The following is a 6,359-nucleotide window of genomic DNA, read 5'->3' on the forward strand; positions in this document are numbered from 1 at the left end:
CACACACACACACACACACACACACACACACAGCTCCCATCCCCCATTCTACAATCACAGGGCAACGTACATCCTACACAGATGTGAATGCGCACAGATGTGAATGCGCATTCACTCACTGACTTCAATCTGGAGCCAAATGTTAGATTGTCTGAGCAACATCATGCATTTTAATATTACATTATTTTCCTATCTTAACTATGAATGATAAAATATATCGATGACATGACATCTCTCGCCAATCTGAGGTAACCTTTGCATTTGATTGAATCCAAACATCCATGTGGTTAAAAAAACACACAGTATTAGTGTATTTTTTAATAATCTGAATCTGAAATCCTTAAATTGTTCCCATAGTGGCAGTTGCTCAAGATAATAATAAAAATAAATAAAGATAAATACAAAAATAGAACAAAAACACTATACAGAAAACATTTAAGTAAACTGTCCAGAAAATCATCAATAATCAAATGAAAAAAATATTTGTATGCACCAATATATATTAAACACAATCATCTATGTGCATACTGGCCATCTCTAAAGGCTTAAATGCAATATCATTACATTCTAAATGTATTGAACAGAAGTCTCTATATGGCATCGCACTCTCTTCTGAGAAACTGAAAGCATGTAGTTATGAATTAATGGTGCTTATTTTGAGATGCCATTAATGCTAATGTACATGTCTGTGTGTGGGTGTGTGTGATTGCTGACGCTAAAGAAGGCCTGTTCACACAGATTTGCCTCCCACCACCTGCAGCTCCATGTCCCTTCACATGCTGACCGGATCTCTTTAAAGAGAAACGTTCATCAGTGCATGCTATACTGTCTGAGATTTATATTGCTGCGAAATGTTCTGCCTGCATCCAGCAACTTCACCTAATCCAAAAAGTATATCAGTTAGATATTTAATTATAGGAGGAGTTACGGTGGCCGACAACGACAAAAACAATTACATGAGGAAAAACTTTCAAAAACAATGCAAATATAAAAACACAAATAGGCCAAACTCGTGCAGTGTTTACTAAAAGCGCTGCATAAACGAAACGAAGAAAATGTCCAATACATTTTTTGGGCCGTTGTAGTGCATTAGAAGTGGGATGTATAGCACTGATGAACTTTTTTTTTTTATATCAATGTTTTTTTTCGACTGTAAAAAGCGTTCCACACCTCACAATCTCAAAACAGATGTAACATTGATTGAGTTGAAAGGCTCGGTCAACTTGAAAATGTATTTGCTCTGCTCAGTTTGCGACGTATTTCCGAAATCAATCTTTTTGCTGTTTGCTGTTTTTTTATTAATCAATAATTAATCTACCGAGGGCTGGGGTCAGAAACTCAGGATATAGTAGTAGAATGTGACAGATCTTTTGACAAAATATGAAACATGTTTTTATTTCAGTGTCACATTATCATTTTGAACTCTAAGACAAGACATGTTTTTTTGGAACGGGAAGAGAGGGTGGGTCGGGAAATTGAAGACGAATGTGGCCAAATATGTTGACTCGGTATAAATATCTTACCAGGGTTTTTGAAGTGTGTTAGAGTCGTAGCCCTGCTCCCCAAGGCAAGGAAAGGCAAGGCAAGGCAAGTCAAGTTTATTTATATACCACCTTTCAACACAAGGCAATTCAAAGTGCTTTACAAAAAATGAAAGACATTAAGAAAATAGCATTTAGAATCAGTCATTAAAAAGCAAAGATATTAAAACAAACATTAAAAGAAAAAATACATGGATAAAAGCTACAGTGCAGTTTAAGATGTGAATAGTTCAATCAAAAGTCTTTAGCCTGGATTTAAAAGTAGTCAGAGTTGCAGCGGACCTGCAGGTTTCTGGGAGTTTGTTCCAGATATTTGGAGCAGAATAACTGAACGCTGCTTTACCATGTTTAGTTCTGACTCTGGGGACAGAAAGCTGACCCGTCCCTGAAGACCTGAGAGAGATCTGGATGGTTCATAATTTAGCAGGAGGTCAGAAATGTATTTTGGGCCTAAACCATTCAAAGTTTTATAAACCAGCAGGAGTATTTTTAAATCAATGATTTGACACACAGGAAGCCAGTGTAAAGACTTCAGAGCTGGAGTGATGTGATCGACTTTCTTAGTGTCAGTGAGGACTCGAGCAGCAGCGTTCTGAATCAGTTGCAGCTTTCTGATAGATTTTTTAGTGAGACCTGTAAAGTTTACAGGTCTCACTAAAAAATCTATCAGAAAGCTGCAACTGATTCAGAACGCTGCTGCTCGAGTCCTCACTGACACTAAGAAAGTCGATCACATCACTNCACGCACGCACACACACACACACACACACACACACACACACACACACACACACACACACACACACACACACACAATCACATTCTTAGAGCACTCTCCTCCAAAGAGCAAACTCTAGTAGCAGGCATCCTCCCTCAGGGCTGACACTGACTTCTTCTATCAGACTCCACGGTCCTGAAGAGGACACACACACACACACACACACACACACACACACACACACACACACACACACACACACACACACACACACACACACACACACCCATGGGCGGGACAAATTGACATACATGGTCCAGGACAAACCTTTGTTGTGTGTCAGAGAGAGACAGAGGGAGAGTCCCATTTCTAAATAGAAGAAATGGGACTTCGTAACAAAATGCAAAGCTAAAAATAGCAGAAAATACTTTCTAGCAAGTCATTCCTCATACAAGTTTCATACAGTGAAATCAGTGTGATCATTTCCAACAGTTTCATGCTCATAAATGATTCAAGGATTCAAGGATCTTTTATTTTCATTCTGCAACACTGAATTCTACAATGACATGCATGCAGTTGTAGATAATGCTACACACTCCTCTCACCTGAGTCCTGCTCTCTTTACTGCATTCCCCCAGGCAAGTGCAACAGCTTGTCACGATGGACCCCTCAGTCTTGTTGATGAGTTAACCTGAGAGTTAATTTCCTGTGACGTCAACCAAGAGCATGCTGGGTCGTGGAAAAGGCTTTCTAGGTCTTACCCAGTTAGTTTGTCTCCACTTTCTGCTCTTTACCCTCTCCTCCTGTGCGGACAAAAAGACGTGCTGCAGGCACGAAACATACTACCAACATAAATACATTGCTTTTAAAATCGTTCTGTGTGACACGAAAAAAAGGGGAAAATTGTGTTGGTGAACACGAATCAATAGATTAAATGTCGTGACTATAACCAGGGGTGCACATAACTTTCTCAGTCAGGTACTCAGATGAGTACCTGGAGTCAGTGTTTGGTACTCCAACTTCTGGCTCCACTCAAAGTTATTTGATGAAGCCCTCTGTATCGCGAGCGTCAACGGGCAGGGGGGGGCGGTTGGCGTAGTTTCGGCACAACTCTGTTGTACAGACCAACGTTAAAAGCAGCTCTGTCTGTGCACACGGAGACCGACTCTGTCGTCCGGTGATCTAACCGCCTTCTGGAAAAGCTTCACAAGTACGTCGGAACGCAAATGCGCTTTGTGACACAAGTGACGGTACGCATTTCAGATTGTTGCCGCGCATGCGTACCTGTGTACCAGTTATGTGTACCCCTGACTATAACACGAAATGCCGTGAGACTGGGTTGTCCAAACCACTTCAAGGATTATTTCTGAAAAAGTATGGAGCTCAAATACTTTTTTTCTTGCAGGTTTACTACAAGGTGAGTTCCTTTTTTATTTCCTGCTTTTTTTACACATACTTTCTCCAGTAGGCTACAGGTTAGCTCTGAGTGTTAGTGATGCTTGCTAATGTAAACAAAGACCATATTACGAACAAAACATGTTGCACATTGTTTCTGATAGCAACGTTTCTGATAGGGCCGTTGGCGTAAAGCCAGCCCATATTTCCGATATTACATCATATTGGATGCAAATCTGGATCAGCTCCGTTGTAACCCCGTTTTTAGAGATTTGGGTATGGAGGAAACGAGAGAGGGTTTTGTTTTCTGAGACTTTGTGAGTTCCCTGACACACCGGGGACACATATTTATGTATAAAAGACCCCTTGATGAGAGGGGACGATACGGCAAATACTGTATCTCTTTTTCTCTATAAATCTAGACACAGCTCTACTCCGTTGTCTCTTTGGTTTATCCTGCATTCTATGTGTCCTTCTCCAGATTTCAGTGGGGATTGCCGTTGTTATGACCACCATGCTAACTGGCTTAAGCGCGGTTAGCTTCCTGGTTTCAACAATAGCTATATAGTCACAGTGAAATGGAAGCAGTCTCCACACATTCATTTATAGGATGTATATCAGAGTGAAACAGACAAATACCACAAATGTATCAGAAATTCCATTGTCTACTTAAAATTAAGATCACCTTTAAGAATTTCCGAGGGGAAATTCAGTTCTTCAGGCGTTATTTTCACAGTTACATAGATAGACCTGTAATACACAAACACACAAACAGGAACTAAAGACACACATTAATGGAGAGGTGGCAGAGCAAAGGGACTGCCAGTGTTCCGGTGCCAGGGAGCAGTTGTGGGTGCGGTGCCTTGCTCAAGGACACCCCGGCAGTGCCAAGGAGGCAAACTGGCAACTCTCAGGCTACCAACATAATTTGTTTTGGTCCAATCGGAACTTGAACCGGCTACCCTTATCCAAAGCCAAGTACATATACAGAATGAGCTACTGCTACCCGACCCACCACAGTTTTGGGTGCTACTCAGTAAAAATACTTTCTGTAATAGAATCAAAAAATCCATTCCATTTTGACTCCGTTGGATGCCTTTCTTATATCCCCATCACACTTATAGTGAACAGCAGCACATAGAGTAGGTGTCCTGAGTTGGATCTGTGTCAAAAATGTGTCTTAGTAATTTTCTCAAAGACATAACCAGTAAAATCTGAGTCTAAAGCGTTCCTTCCATCTCTTGAGGATTGACAGGCATGTAAAAGGGTAGATGGTTGAGTTATTAAGTATGAGTCACACTCCAGCTTTCTATAAAAGTGTGATTACATACCTGACGCACTGGGCCTGGCTTTACGCTATAGAAACGGTTGCCGTGGTGACTGAGAGTGTCCTTTTGAGTGGATCAGGGTCTCATGCTGGGGAACAGTGTTATGGTGAGCAGAGCTTACTGAGCTTTCTATAGATGCTGTTGGTCCATATCGCTCATTCGTACTTTACATGGTAGAAAAACACAACACCATAAATCAACTCCAAATGTTATTTATAAAGCCCAATACCACAAATGACATATTGGTCTCAGGGGGATTTACAGTGTACAGAACATGAAACCCTCTGCCCTTGACAAGGATAAACTCCCCAGAGAAACGCCATATTTAATGGGGGAAAATTGAAGAACCCTCAGGCAGAGCAACAGAGGAGGGATCCCTCTCCCAGGACAGTACATGTCATGCATTTCCTATTAAAAAAGTGTTACAATTACGATATAGACAATCAAAATGATAAAAATGTGACATATATATATAAAGATGGATCCAAGAAGATGTCAAAAATATTGCAGGTGCTGCCAAAAATAATAAGATGGGCGTAACAGGGATTTATGATGAGGATATGAGCATTCACACTGACATCGCTTTCGCACTCACTAAAGTAACTATAATAATTAGTCGCCACTTTTATTTTTGGATGAATTAATCTATTCTTGCCCATCGAAATGTTTGTTCCTGTCTTAGCACCTTTTTTTGGACAACCTACATCTGCTATAATTGTTATCCCCTCTCTCTGATTAATCACAAGTTTAAATGACTTGTATTTACTTTCTTCGAGGTAGAGAAGACACATACACGTGCTGTGTTGTAATAGGAAATGCATAACAAACTGGTACAAAAATCTGGGGTTTCTTTTACTTTAATTTATCATGATTTCAATAATGTTGGTATGAAATTCATCAAAACTGCAAGCACTATCTGGTTATTACTTATGTGCAACTTCCAAGAAATTGGCGTATGGTTTTCGAAAGAAAGGCCTTTCCTCCATTTTCACCGCATGTAAAGTGAACGAGTGCACTTATTTAATCTTTTAACTGCCATCCAATTTATGGTAAAAATCTGAATCTCAGAAGGAGGTTTGAGTCAAACTTGTTAATGTTGTTTAATTTGCTTGAATTTTTTAACACGTTGAGGTTTCCAGATTAATGGCGAGAAATAACAATTTAACCTTAACAGCCCAAATAGTGTGCCTTAAACGCACACTTAAGGGAGATTTTGAATGCAGGACTCATTCATTTTGGAGGTGGTATTCATTACACCATAATTCTTCTTCCTCCTCTGACTGTCAAAGCACACATTTCCACACTTATACAACAGTCTATCAAGTTATCATATCAAAACAATTGAGCTTACCTAAAATAATGCATACATCTTTCCAA

Source organism: Notothenia coriiceps, unplaced genomic scaffold, assembly GCF_000735185.1.
Source record: "Notothenia coriiceps isolate Sejong01 unplaced genomic scaffold, NC01 NC01_scaffold00024667, whole genome shotgun sequence".
NCBI classification, from domain to species: Eukaryota; Metazoa; Chordata; class Actinopteri; order Perciformes; family Nototheniidae; genus Notothenia; species Notothenia coriiceps.